Source organism: Ixodes scapularis, unplaced genomic scaffold, assembly GCF_016920785.2.
Source record: "Ixodes scapularis isolate PalLabHiFi unplaced genomic scaffold, ASM1692078v2 PGA_scaffold4__175_contigs__length_147842914, whole genome shotgun sequence".
Lineage (NCBI taxonomy): Eukaryota > Metazoa > Arthropoda > Arachnida > Ixodida > Ixodidae > Ixodes > Ixodes scapularis.
In genome coordinates, this window is record NW_024609879.1 from 30,900,286 (window position 1) to 30,916,098 (window position 15,813).

A 15,813-nucleotide genomic window follows, 5' to 3' on the forward strand; every position below is an offset into this window, starting at 1 on the left:
TGCAGCTGTGGTCGACGAGCTCAGAGTTACTTCTCGTAGCATGCGTGGCCTTCGCCACATCCCTTTTGCGCCCCTTAAGCCGAGCGCTCCTATGTCTGCCGGTTTTTCCGATGTACGTGGCGTCGCAGTCGACACAGTTCACCTTGTACACCACACCTGTCTGGGCGTTGGCGGCGGTAATGTCTTTCGGCTTCGAAAGCGCGTTCGCCAAAGTGTACGCAGGCTTGAACACACTCCGGATGCCCGAAGTGGTCAAAGCTATTCTAATCGAGTCCGAGGTTCCCCGGACATAGGGAATACACACCATCGGCTTCCTTTTGCCTTCAGTGTCTACTCTGCACTGCTGCATGCGCTTACGCGTGTCACTTATGAAGAATCCTAGATAATTGCGCCTGCCCGAGGAAAAGGAGATCCTTGTCAGTTCTTGGGACCGGAGATCATCGTTCGAAGACAACACATGTATCGCAACGCGACAACAGTGTCCGTACCACGGCGCGCTTATGTTCCGCCGGGTGATGGGAATCAAAACACAAAACGTTTCCGCTCTTAGACGGTTTACAGTACACTTCAGTCTCTACGGCACCACCACCCGCCCGGCGCACCAATACGTTCGAAATCGGCAGCACACCGTCCCTCTCAGTTTCACACGTTAACCGGATAGCCGTATGAATACTATTCAGCGCCAAGTGAAAAGCTTGCTTGTTCGCCTTTTTCAGGACGACGAAGGTGTCATCAACATACCGGCAGTATATTTTCTAGGGGGAAGACAATGAGTTGATGACCAACTTCTTCGAATACTGCATTACGAAATAGGCCACCGTAACGGACACCGGGCTTCCCATAGAAAAACCTTCAATCTGATGGTACACCACGTTGTCAAAAGTAAAGTAAGTTTGATTTAACAAAACCGCAAAAAAATCACAATATTGTCTACCAGTAAGTTGATCCGATTCCAAAGTGCAATCATCTAGCAGACGTTTTTGCACAACATCAACAGCGAACCCAATTGGCACTTTCGTGAACAAAGAAACGACGTCAAAGAAAGCCATTACGTCGTCATCCTCAAGCTCTTGCTTACGGACAGCTGTTACAGAATCCCGAGAGTTCTCAAAAGACAGTGTGTTCTCCTCAGTCAACGGCCTCAGAAACTCCACCAGAAATTTCGAGAGGTCGTAGGTAGGGGATTCAATAAGCGAAACAATCGGACGTAGAGGACAGCCTTCCTTGTGCACTTTTGGTAGCCCGTAGATCTTGGGGGTGGACCCGTCGGACAAAAAAAGGCGGTGATAAGAACCTCATCGAACCTTTCCTTCGTCTTAAGCCTGCGCAAGTGGTTCACAAGTTGACTTTCTGGTCGCGCAGAAGGATCCACGTTCAATTTTACAAAGCGCAAAGGTTCACTTAAAATCTTCTACATTTTCTTTTTATAATCACTTCTGACTAACAGAACAGTGCCCTTTCCCTCTTCCGCCTCAATAATAATGACGGAAGTCTCTGACTTTAAATAAACTAAAGTTGCGCCTTCCCCTCCACTCAAGTTAGCGCGGACGTTCTTAGCGGGCCAAGTTGACGCCGGATACGTCACGAATATGTCGCAATCGTTCGTCGACTTCTACAATGATATCCCATTTTGGAACCCTTCGCGCCGCCAGAGCGAATTTCAGATCTTTCGACAAAATATTCACGACTCACTTCTGAAACTCGTTTTTATTCCTCTTGAAACGGTACATTCTGACACTTGTAGATAATGCTGAGCCTATTCGTAGTATTTGTGAGTACAACCCGCTTTAAGGTTAATGCTCACCTCTGCTAAAGCCTCTTCGATTTTATGGCACCCTTACACAATCAAAAATTCCTTCTAGTTTTATTGTGCACATTATTGCCTCCGGAATTCCTGGTCATAATTTAGTTTCAGCGTAGCTAAAGCTGCACGTTGCCGAGGTCAATCAAACACCGGCGATATGTCACAGGACTTCGCCCGCACTTTGTATATTGCCGCGCGCGCAGCTAGCCTTGTTCGTGGCGCGCCCGTGGCCGAATGGTTATCATGCTTGACTGCCACGCAAAGGGCCGGGGGATGATGCCTGAGAGCGAACGCACCATTTTGTTATTTCTGTAAATGTCGCGTTCTGGTGTATTTGGGAATTCTGTTGCTGACTAGAGGTCCGAATCTTCTACGCTCCGAACCGTCTACGCCGATCGTTCCAGAAGCCCACGCGTGTACATAAGCAGCACCGCGTGGCGAACTGGAGTCAGCCTCGCCCCAGTGCTTGATCCTGCTGTTTCGCCGTCATCGACGCCAGCGACACGAACCATTTTCTATTTTGTTTTTGTGTAGAGGTTCGCCCCAGTAAGCGTGTCGTTGCTCCAGTTATTCGCAGCCTCATCATTTGTCATTAGTGCTACCAGTGGCATTTGCACAGAGGGGTTGAAGACAGAAATTTCATCTGCTCCGAAAGTACCGTACGGTATCGTCTGCTGCACGAGAGAAAATGCCATAACGTTCGGTGCCCAGCCGCATCTTCCTCTCTGCCGTGGTGCCTGAGCCGTCCGAAGTCCACGGAAGAAGCGGGCAGAGTTCTCGAGCTCTCTGAGCCGACTGGCGCCCTGTCTCTGAATTCGAAAGAAGCAGCGCGCTCTTTCTGCGAAACGCGTAACTGCGGCAAAACAAAACCGCCTTCATCCGGTAGCACTTGACTCTCCAATCGCGCCACGACGAGGTTGGAGACTCATGACGAAGTCAAGAGTACGCATTCATCATGATCTCGCGTGCGTGACGCTCAAACGTACGTTTGCCAAAGGGCATTTTTAAGCAACTTGATGAAAAAAGCGTTAACCTCAAAGTTAAAGCAAAAAAAAAAAGAACCACAACGTGTAGCAGTTGTAGCAGTGTTGTCAGCTGGTATGCGTCTTTCGTCAGAGAATATTCATGACTACATATTAGGAACGTATAACGTAATTTATTTCCTCTTTAATAGGGGTGGGACATTTATCGCTTAACCTACTGATTAATCAGTTGATGATATAATCGCGCTTATATTTTTAATCGGTGGATCAGTAAAATGTTGACAACCACAAGAAGCAAAAATGTAAAGTTTGCACCTCAAGGAGGTGGACTGGTACACCTGTATGAAGGGCAATCTTTAGGGAAACATTTAGCCTCAAGTGAAATGTAGGGGTGAGATTTGTAACTCCAGAACATCGCAGAAGGTTACGCATGTCTCGGCCGCTTCAACAAATTTTGAATGTCCGTTTAGCGCAGCGGACTACTTTGAACAATCAAGAGAAGACGTTGTTGCCAGATAATATTAATTGACCTCTTTGCGCAACGCAGCTGACGTAATATTATGTTAGTGTGAGTGTCTTTGAATTGTTCTCAACTGCACATCAAGGTTCTGTTCTCTGTGTTTTGTGTGTTCAGTGATATATGTACATCCACTATGTGCGTCCAGAAGTCGAGGAAACATTGAAAAGAATTTTTTTAGAGTGTGCTCGCTAAAGAGAGCCATAGGAAAACCCATACAACCTTTTTTAGCAGACCATATAAATGGCTAAGGACACCAAAGGAAAAGCCTTAGGCAGCTATAGCATGCTGTCTATAGAGAGCCAGCCTTTAGAAAAGGTAAGGAGAGCTATAGCTGGACAATGATAGGGCCATAGATAAAGCTAAAGAGTCCTATAATGACGACCATAAAAAATGCAGACACTCACAAAAAAGTCTTTAGGTAATTGGGCCAATTAGCTAAAGCCGAACATAGAAAAACATTTCCTATAGCCGACCATAGAACATTTTAGTATGGGTCACCATAGCCTTGCTACGAGCCCCATTACCACGACGGTCCGGGAGACAAAGAAAATTAAATCCGTTTTTTGAGCGCAGCTCTCAAGCGCCCCTTTCCTGCTTGAGCGGCGTCGCCGTCGGCGTCGGCGTAACCGCGATCCCCCCCCCCCCCCCCGAGGACCTCGGGAGGACCTCGATCGGGTTCCTTCGGGAGCACCTCGGGAGGAGCTCGGGCACCTTCGGGAGAACCTCGGGAGGACCTCGGGTACCTTCGGTGAACTCGGGGAGAGGGGGGCCACGTGACTTCGGGGGGGAGGTCCACGAGGGGGGGGGGGGGGGGGGGGGGGGGTCTCGAGGTGGCGTGACCCCCCTATTGAAAAACACAGCTTAAGCTGGTCCCAGCTTCAATCTGGGTTATGGCCCCAGCATGCCCAGCTTGGCATGGTGGTCATGCTGGTTGATCTGGTCCCAGCTTCAAGCTGGGTTATTGCCCCAGCATGGCCAGCTTGCCATGCTGGTCATGCTGGTTGATCTGTTCCCAGCTTCAAGCTGGGCTATTGCCCCAGCATGCCCAGTTTGGCATGCTGGTCATGCTGGTCATGTTGGTGAACTTCCCAACCAGTTTAACCTGTTTAAATTAATACACAGGATAAAAAAGCCAAGCTCTTCAAAAAAGCCGACCCGGCATCCGATTTATTAGTTTCGTACTTGCGGCCGCCTCACATGGCTCAGATGCTACATATTCTCGGCGCTGAAACAGTACTAACCGACGCACAGACAGTGGTTCTCGATGCAAAGCCACCAATGTTTATAAAACCAGATTGCTTATCTTTCAACACGAAGAATACTAGACACACGCCAAAAATAGGCAATAGCTAAAGAAAAAACTAAACGGATGAGAGAAGCGAACCTGGGTCCCGCCAGTGATGGGGGCGAAGCGGCAACTTGAGTGGTCGGCAGAGGTGAGGACATCTGTGTGGCTTGGATGGCATTGGCGATACTCCTCGGCACCACCGTCATTCACGAGCACACACACGTTCGAAGACACGAAGTGACGCCTCATTCGGGACGTTCGACATCTTCCCGCACTGAGCGGACTACCGCTTGCTGTCTCCTCAAAACCCGCTTCGCTTGCATCGTCGTTCAACTAGTCTCCAAACAACGCGCACACAGCCGTCCCTTTGAAAATCTGCCTAAAATAGCCAAACGCGTCTAAAATTCTCCGTTCCTCCCACTCTCTCTCTCTTCTCACACACAAAGATTGCTTGCAGCGCGCCTGACGCGCCCTGTTGCCTACCGAAAACGATAGGACAAAGAACAGGACGTGGCCTCATTCCATCCTAAGCCGACCTTGGCGCGCGCGCTCCCAGCATGACCACCTTGACCACCACGATTAGTTCGACCAGATTCACCAGCTTGTCTCCCACCATGACCAGCTTGTCTCCCAGCTTGACCACATTGGCTCCACGGAAAACCAGTTTGACCAGTTAGGACCAGACTGGCTCTTAGCTACACCAGATTGAATCTAAAACCAGATTCTAGTTAGACCATGCTGGTTTTTTCTTAAACCAGACTGACCAGCTTAGATTCTACCTTGCCCAGCTTAAACCAGCTTGATTGCCAGTTGAACCAGTTTGACTACCACATTGAACTGATTAAGCAGCTTAGTTAGCAGCTTGGCCGGTTTGATTTTTATGCTGGTTTTTCCAATAGGGCTCCCAAGGTCACGTGACCCCCCCCCCCCCCCCCCGAGGTCACGTGACCCCCTCCCCGAGTTCACGTGACCACCCCTCCCCCTCAATACCCTCCCTACTCCTCCTCAAGAGCTGTGCTCTAATGCGGCGTTACAGGGAGTTGTAAACGGCTTTCACTTTTTTTTTGTGCCCATTACCTGTTTTTTTTTTTTGGTTGTTTTTTTTGAAGTACAGTGTAAAAATGTGTCCGAGTTCTTGCGCTCGAACTATTGTACACTCCCACTTAGATGGTAAGTTAGCTAATGCGTTTATTTACTCACGTATTTATTTGCCTTTTTTGAGTCTTCATTTGGAACTGTAAGTTTTGTAATAAACCTTCCCTTAGCGAAAAAAATCGCAATAAAAATATACTCGACATACTTCTAGTATACTATAAGGCAGCCAGTATAATAGAATATTACAAAAAGTAGAGTATTAGTATATGGCATGCTGGAGTCGTTCCATGATCCAAGTATACTTGCCAAGTATGTTTAGATCATATCACTACTAGCCTGCTCTAAATGCGCTCCAAGCAACCGCTGACACTTCAAGTATAATTAAGGCGCGCCATTTCTATTGTTTAGTATTATAGAAGTAGTGCACTCCCGGTAAACAAGTTAAGTTCCGCAGAAGGCTGGCGTTCCACGAATTTTGAATAAGTCCTGGCAAATTTTTAGCGGATAAAACGGGTTTAAGTGGAACGCTTGTTTTTTTCTATCTTACTATACTTGATTTTTTTTAGTTAGATGGAACACGTGCGTTTAAAGCAGGCTGATCACCTGTTCCGCCTAAATTGGTTCCAGTTACTAAAAACTTCTTCATCTTAAACTCTTCGCAATATCTTTTTTTTCTTTTAATTAATTTGTGGCTTTGTTTTACTCGTGTGGTGAGTTGCGGAGAAACTCACCAGAAAAGAACGAAGCGTTCGTTTTTCAAAATTGACCACTTTTTTAAAGACTTGGACTCATGTACAAGTTTCTCCTCCGTCTAAAACAGTATAATCTAGAGCTTTCTTCTTTAAGTTTCAAAGTTTTCAATTGAAAATTGCATAAGCCTTATGTCGCCTACTATACGTGCGCAAATCTTCGTCATAACATATATATATATATAGAGGGTGTCACAAAAGAAAATTTACAGTCTTTTTTACCACAAAAATAAACTAGGCATTGCCGAACGCTCATTTTCCGCCCAAAAATAGAGCTAAGAGTCACGAACAGATGCCAAAGTGCCCGATCCGATAATTTAATCAAAAGTTATAAGTGATTTTCTGAAAAGTTCAATGGAAAAATAGAGCCCCTTTTCGCCCGTTTTCGGTTTCCGGTGCCCATAGAGCCCCATGTATTCAAAAACTCAGGAAAAACTATAAGCCTCATTTGTTTCATGATTGGGATACGCCGCAATTAAAGCCGTACCTCTTTTTAAATTACGTGTGAAATATGAAAATGTTGATTTAGTTATTCAGCGCAGGCTACCGCGTGACAGTTATGTTTTCTGTTATACTATCGGCGCAGGAACAATACCAAGGTGATTTAAATTGGACCAATCTTAACGCGGTTATGAGACAGTGCCCGTGAATAACTTAGTCTAGATCGGTCCGCAAATTTTGAGGTGTTCTTATCTCCATATCCCCCGCTTTGGAGGACAGTCTTCCTGCGATGGTAAGCTTTTTTCCGGGATTCTACCGGCGACCGCCGGTAACAAACGGCCAATAAGACAACCTGCCCATCGACGCTTTGCGTTGGAAGAAAGTTCCTGGCAGAACGGCATGCTGCTGTGTGGACTGGTAATTTATTTATTACTCAAGGCTATATGTTACGTTACACAGCAGATACTATATTAAATTAAGTCGCGATTTTTATTTTTAGCTCGTGTCGTAATTTTCAGCTTTCTGATACTCTGGAAGCGCCTTGGAAGACAGTAAGTTGAAAGCTCCGCAATCGAAAAAAGAGGTAATGTATTATACCTGTATATACCATTCGTCCCTACAATCCCATTTTAACACTGATGATTTAATTTTGATTTCAGCAATGAACAATAAGAAAAGAAAAGTATACACGGAGTGCCGCAATTTCAATCAGGAATGTGGGGTCAAGTACTTGTTCATCCAGTCTGGGGAGAAAGCAGCATCCCGAAGGAAAAATCCATCAATGTAACCCTGTTTGGCAGTCAATGTTTTCTAGTGGACCGCTGACTGTGCCTGACTGTACGTCAAGCATGTCTGATTGGCCAACAAGCTACTCTGACCGAATTCCAACTCCAGTCAGACTCCGCTTGTCGGCTTTCTGATGGTTTCCTGGTGGAAGTCGGCCGCCGCGAAATGTCATCAAGATATCTTGATGGCGATTCTGATTGTACATCGATTGGCTCTGACTGTACATCAAAAAGCTTGACGTAAAGTTCCTTCGGATACCACTATTTCGTCAAATCTATGAATACGAAAAATAATCTATGCACAAGAAAACGATTTCGGGACGTGAGCCCATAAAACTGCTAATGTTAGAGATATGACACGCAGCCGACCGACAACCTTGATCAGAAGCCCGCCGTACACGCCAGTTCGCTGATTATCGCTTCGCCCATAGAGGCTTCGCCGAGCTTTCATGAACGATCGCTCTGTACTCGTTTCGTTTGCCCGCTTGCTCCAACCTGTCGATCCTGCCCGGGCTCTACAATGTCTTATGTTTTAGTAGAATTTCTACTCGACAAGACCCAGCCTGTTGTGAGTTCCGACGGTGTAAGGGACTTTAGCGGTGTAGTTGAAGACGACAAGGTGTACCAGGTCTACTGGGCCGGAGACGCGCGAACAAAAGGATCGTTCTACGGCGCGAAAGTGCTCTACATGGCAGGTGAGTAGAACTGAAATACAGCGAGTGATGTACGAGTGCTTTGCATAACATGCTGAAGGCTTAACTGTATTTGCAGCCGAAGCGTGTCGTATTAAACAAATGGTCAAATCGAGTTTCCAAAGCGATGGCATTGCATAGGGATTCCACTTCCGGCTGCCGCACAGTGCGGACGTGTGATCATGTGCTCCGAAGGAGCGGTTCCAGCGGCCCATGCCGTCCGCGGTATCAGATTCGAAGAGGCCCAAGATTATCAGTTCATGCTGCCTCCCCTGCCCACCGGGTATGTTGTTTTAAATACAGTTTTCTTACACGCCGATATGAAAGGTCGACCGCATCGCGTTGAAGATTTCTGGGACGCGCTGCATCGTCACGGTACGCTCCCCGATGTTTCGGCCGTGGGAGCGTACCAAATGAATCACGTATGGGCTGTAACCTTCAAGTCGCGGAAGGACAAAAGAAGATGCTGGAGACAACCGAGCTCATCGTTAAGGGTCACCGATGCGTTGTCGTCGACCCCTCCCACCAAGACGTAAGGGTAAAACTCCACTGGCTCCTCTTCAACGTGGCCGACGACGACGTGAGGGAGGCCCTGACGCCCTACGACCGGGTTCTCGAGGTCGCAAGGGAGCGGTGGCGTGTGGACGGCTGCCAGAGCGTTGGTACCCGAAGGAAAAATCCATCAATGTAACCCTGTTTGGCAGTCAATGTTTTCTAGTGGACCGCTGACTGTGCCTGACTGTACGTCAAACATGTCTGATTGGCCAACAAGTTACTCTGACCGACAGTTAAACTCCAGTCAGACTCCACTTGTCGGCTTTCTGATGGTTTTCTGGTGGCAGTCGGCCGCCGCGAAATTTCATCAAGATGTCTTGATGGCGATTCTGATTGTACATCGATTGGCTCTGACTGTACGTCAAAAAGCTTTGACGTGCAGACAGACGTACGGTCAAAGGACGTAAAGTTCTTTCGGATACCACGTTTTCCTCAAATCTATGAATACGAAAAATAATCTATGCACAAGAAAACGATTTCGGGACCTGAGCCCATAAAACCGCTGATGTTAGAGACATGACACGCAGCCGACAGACAACCTTGACCAGGAGCCCGCCGAAACACCCGAAACGGCGAAAGCCGAAAACGCCACTTCGCCATAGAGTAATATAGTAAACGTAAAGAGAGGACACAGGAGCCGATTCGCGGCCCAGATAGTGCGTTTAATACCCTCCGCTACGTGGCGCTTTTCTGCAATTTGGTTAAAATTAATTAAAACTTTTTCTGTGAAAAGCATTTATTTTTTAAATAGAAGTGTTTTAAAATTATGTAAAGAACTTAAAACGACTAAATAGTTTAAATCAAATACATCCAAAAACCACGTGATGGATGGCGCCTGCCATGGCCTGCGTGCCTGCACGCCGTCGCCTCTGCATCATTTTGCATGGCCTCTGCTCGTCGCTGCGTCGTTCGTCTGTGCCGTGCGTGCCGTCCATCTGTGCTTTCTGCTGCATCATGTTCGGTCGACTTTGCATCAATCAAGGTGACACATGACCGCCCACGTGCTCGCATGCTCGGCGTGAATTCGTGGAGCCGATCGGTTCGAGCTTCTCGCGCTGTTGTTTCTGCCGGGCTGTCAGGCTGCACTTGAACGTGTGTGCATGTTGATATTCGATGAGATTGTTTTAAAAAAAAAAATTTAACTTACGACCCTGCACACGACATTGTCTATGGGTTTACAGATGACGGTGTTGAACGATCCTCTAACATTGCAGATAGAGCCTTGGTTGTTATGCTGTCTGAAATTTACAGGAGGTGCGTTTAGCCCCTTGCATACACTGTTGTGCACACTCCAACAACGTCTTCTGTTCGACACAGTCTCCTCATTTCTCTCATTCGGGAGCTTAAGACTGTTGGCTTCACAGTAAAGGCTGTGGTCTGTGGTTAGGGGGCTTCAAACGTAAGCTTGGTGTGTGTGTTGATAAGCCATTTTTTTGAAGTTTACAACGAACACGTTTACTTTGTCTGTGAGGTTCCGCACCTTCCCAAAACAACCGAGAGCAATCTCCAAGCCCGCAAACTTTGCATTGGAAATGAGGTCATTGAGTGGTCTTCTATTGTTGAACTTTATTGTTCTGTCCATGAGATAAGCTTGCAATTGGCTCCGAAACTTACTGAGAGACACATTTTTTTCAAGACCCTTTCTGTAACAAGGAAGAAAATTGTGCGCCACAGGTACTGAGTGCCTCACTTTTTTTTTGCAATCATATCCCTTGTTTATGCCAAGGAACTTCCTGAGGCAGCCATGGCTACAGCCTCTTTCTGTGATAGGATGTGCATACATTTTTATTGTCTAAATAGCTAAAGAAAGTCAAGAAGACAGGGCAGAAGTTGCGTCATGCCATTCTGAAGGGAGAATCTGAAATACTTGATTTTCTCCACCAGTAACTCGGATGAATTTCAACATGGCAGTTCCAAAGTAGGAGGCCGCCATAAGCCATCATTGGGTGGCAAGTTACTATAAAAAGTGCCCTCACGCTCTGGGATGAGTTTTCAAGCAGCCATGACTTTAAGTTCTTACTTACACGACGCCTGCAGCAAGGCACACTTGAGAACGTTTTTGGAGCTATATAGGACAAATGCTGGGCTGCAACACAAACCCAAATGTGCATCTGTTCACCTCCAGGACTAAAACACCTCTCGATAAAGAAACTGTTCAAACTGTCGGACAATGAAAACGTAGAGGATGACAAGGCTGATCTCCTGAAGGAGTCGCAAATATCTTCCCACCATGAAAGTTTAATTTCAGACATTGTGGAATGTCTTCCAATTGATAACTTCCCGCCACTAGAGGATATTTTTCAGCTGGCATCAGACATCAGGTCTAACATAATTGATGACTCGCCCACTTTTTTATTACGTTTGGGGCTATTTGATCTAGCTTTTGCTTGAACAGGCAACTTACAGCTGTGGCTGTTCTCAGCTGCTATCGGATAAGTCTAATAACTTGACCAGGCCTTACCAGTACTGTCTTGTTCCTGAAGCATACCACGTGCCTGGAAAATTCTTCGGGAACTTAGTAGTACCATCACAGGCTGCCTTTTATTTCATTCCACAACTAGAAATTCACTTTCTTCCCGTAATAGAGAGTGTAACACATGTTCGAGGAGTGTGTGCCGCCTTGTATAGCACACTCTGAGGTCTGGGTGGTTTTAACCTTTGCCCAGAGGGTTTTTAAAATTGTTTTGCAGAATACGCTTGTGTTGACATGTTTAATTTCTTAACCGGAATTTGGACAAAATTTGGTTGCACTCTTTAGTGGCTAGTAAGCAACGAGACAGGTTTAACTGTTAATAGTGTATTACCAGAGGCGGTTGCCAAACCAAAAACAAAAAAGTGCTTATTAAGTGGGCGGTGCAGCTTGCTCTCCAATTATTTGTTTCCCCTCTTTTCCAGCGAATGTGTATCACGGCTCCCTAACAAAAATATTTGTCCAATTTCTACGAAATTCCGTTAGAAAATAGTGTATAGAGGCTAAAAATATCGGAAAGAAAATGTATCCAGTTTTGTATCCACTGTCCATAGTTTTTTAGACGCTTTTTTCTGAAGCCATATTTCTTTTCTGAACAATTTCGGGGAATGTCTAGAGACGTTGAATCTTGTCAGATTGCGAATAGAGTTCTCATTGTTTGGTAATGGCTCGCCCCCAGTGAGTTTGAGGCTATGCAAATTGGTGTTTTTTATATTTGCCGGAAATCGGGAATTTGTACTATCCGGCGTGTGCTTCACACTGTTATTATACTCTTATGACTGGTAATGAGAGCGATGTCTTATTAATTTTTGCACTTACTTCCCGTACCCGAGTCGGCATGAAAGTGAATGTATCATACAGCATGTTCTCCGTGGAAAGGTTTCGTTAACTTGGTTCCGCTAAGAATCTATTCCGAAGTGTACGATATGCCGAAGTCCTTCATATTCATTTATTTTTGTGAGTATCGATTTCTTTCGTATAAAACATACAGGCCTTCTGAAGTAAATCATCTATACATGAATGTGGTCCAATAAAATATGTTCGAACCACTTACTGTTGATGACCCCAAAATGCTCCACCAGCCAGGAGTCAATGCGGCGATTGTGTAACTTCAATGCTTTACAATAGAAAAACGAACAAGAAATATATATACTTCTGCTTTGTGAAGTAAGTTGAAATATTGGTTGACACATTTTGCACGGACTCTATTGTAAAAAAATAAAGCAAAAGTGCGTCAGTATTAAAAAAAAAAAAAAAACTAATAATAACAGCGGCTTCGGGAGTCAAGGAGCTCCCGAGAGCCGAGCGAGGCGGGGAGGGAAGGAAGAGAAAAGGGTACCGGAGAACCGGAGCAGAAACGCTCAAAACGAAACCGAAACTAACTTGACCGGAAACGGAATCAGATTATGTTTAATACCGCCCGCTAAGAGCGCTATATGTCACTGGTCTATCTGGGCCGCTGGGGCCTATGGCAGTGTCCGCTCTTTACCTTGTGTATATTACTCTATGACTTCCCTTCGCCCGTAGAGGCTTCGCCGAGCTTTCATGAACGATTGTTCTCGACTTGTTTTGTTTGCCCGCTTGCTCCAACCTGTCGATCCTGCCCGGGCTCTACAGTGTTTTATGTTTTAGTAGAATTTCTACTCGACAAGACGCAGCCTGTTGTGAGTTCCGACGATGTAAGGGACTTTAGCGGTGTAGTTGAAGACGACAAGGTGTACCGGGTCTACTGGGCCGGAGACGCGCGAACAAAAGGATCGTTGTACGGCGCGAAAGTGCTCTACATGGCAGGTGAGTAGAACTGAAATACAGCGAGTGATGTACGAGTGCTTTGCATAACATGCTGAAGGCTTAACTGTATTTGCAGCCGAAGCGTGTCGTATTAAACAAATGGTCAAATCGAGTTTCCAAAGCGATGGCATTGCATAGGGATTCCACTTCCGGCTGCCGCACAGTGCGGACGTGTGATCATGTGCTCCGAAGGAGCGGTTCCAGCGGCCCATGCCGTCCGCGGTATCAGATTCGAAGAGGCCCAAGATTATCAGTTCATGCTGCCTCCCCTGCCCACCGGGTATGTTGCTTTAAATACAGTTTTCTTACACGCCGATATGAAAGGTCGACCGCATCGCGTTGAAGATTTCTGGGACGCGCTGCATCGTCACGGTACGCTCCCCGATGTTTCGGCCGTGGGGGCGTACCAAATGAATCACGTATGGGCTGTAACCTTCATGTCGCGGAAGGACAAAAGAAGATGCTGGAGACAACCGAGCTCATCGTTAAGGGTCACCGATGCGTTGTCGTCGACCCCTCCCACCAAGACGTAAGGGTAAAACTCCACTGGCTCCTCTTCAACGTGGCCGACGACGACGTGAGGGAGGCCCTGACGCCCTACGACCGGGTTCTCGAGGTCGCAAGGGAGCGGTGGCGTGTGGACGGCTGCCAGAGCGTTGGTACCCGAAGGAAAAATCCATCAATGTAACCCTGTTTGGCAGTCAATGTTTTCTAGTGGACCGCTGACTGTGCCTGACTGTACGTCAAACATGTCTGATTGGCCAACAAGTTACTCTGACCGACAGTTAAACTCCAGTCAGACTCCACTTGTCGGCTTTCTGATGGTTTTCTGGTGGCAGTCGGCCGCCGCGAAATTTCATCAAGATGTCTTGGTGGCGATTCTGATTGTACATCAATTGGCTCTGACTGTACGTCAAAAAGCTTTGACGTGCAGACAGACGTACGGTCAAAGGACGTAAAGTTCTTTCGGATACCACGTTTTCCTCAAATCTATGAATACGAAAAATAATCTATGCACAAGAAAACGATTTCGGGACCTGAGCCCATAAAACCGCTGATGTTAGAGACATGACACGCAGCCGACAGACAACCTTGACCAGGAGCCCGCCGAAACACCCGAAACGGCGAAAGCCGAAAACGCCACTTCGCCATAGAGTAATATAGTAAACGTAAAGAGAGGACACAGGAGCCGATTCGCGGCCCAGATAGTGCGTTTAATACCCTCCGCTACGTGGCGCTTTTCTGCAATTTGGTTAAAATTAATTAAAACTTTTTCTGTGAAAAGCATTTATTTTTTAAATAGAAGTGTTTTAAAATTATGTAAAGAACTTAAAACGACTAAATAGTTTAAATCAAATACATCCAAAAACCACGTGATGGATGGCGCCTGCCATGGCCTGCGTGCCTGCACGCCGTCGCCTCTGCATCATTTTGCATGGCCTCTGCTCGTCGCTGCGTCGTTCGTCTGTGCCGTGCGTGCCGTCCATCTGTGCTTTCTGCTGCATCATGTTCGGTCGACTTTGCATCAATCAAGGTGACACATGACCGCCCACGTGCTCGCATGCTCGGCGTGAATTCGTGGAGCCGATCGGTTCGAGCTTCTCGCGCTGTTGTTTCTGCCGGGCTGTCAGGCTGCACTTGAACGTGTGTGCATGTTGATATTCGATGAGATTGTTTTAAAAAAAAAAATTTAACTTACGACCCTGCACACGACATTGTCTATGGGTTTACAGATGACGGTGTTGAACGATCCTCTAACATTGCAGATAGAGCCTTGGTTGTTATGCTGTCTGAAATTTACAGGAGGTGCGTTTAGCCCCTTGCATACACTGTTGTGCACACTCCAACAACGTCTTCTGTTCGACACAGTCTCCTCATTTCTCTCATTCGGGAGCTTAAGACTGTTGGCTTCACAGTAAAGGCTGTGGTCTGTGGTTAGGGGGCTTCAAACGTAAGCTTGGTGTGTGTGTTGATAAGCCATTTTTTTGAAGTTTACAACGAACACGTTTACTTTGTCTGTGAGGTTCCGCACCTTCCCAAAACAACCGAGAGCAATCTCCAAGCCCGCAAACTTTGCATTGGAAATGAGGTCATTGAGTGGTCTTCTATTGTTGAACTTTATTGTTCTGTCCATGAGATAAGCTTGCAATTGGCTCCGAAACTTACTGAGAGACACATTTTTTTCAAGACCCTTTCTGTAACAAGGAAGAAAATTGTGCGCCACAGGTACTGAGTGCCTCACTTTTTTTTTGCAATCATATCCCTTGTTTATGCCAAGGAACTTCCTGAGGCAGCCATGGCTACAGCCTCTTTCTGTGATAGGATGTGCATACATTTTTATTGTCTAAATAGCTAAAGAAAGTCAAGAAGACAGGGCAGAAGTTGCGTCATGCCATTCTGAAGGGAGAATCTGAAATACTTGATTTTCTCCACCAGTAACTCGGATGGGTTTCAACATGGCAGTTCCAAAGTAGGAGGCCGCCATAAGCCATCATTGGGTGGCAAGTTACTATAAAAAGTGCCCTCACGCTCTGGGATGAGTTTTCAAGGAGCCATGACTTTAAGTTCTTACTTACACGACGCCTGCAGCAAGGCACACTTGAGAACGTTTTTGGAGCTATATAGGACAAATGCTGGGCT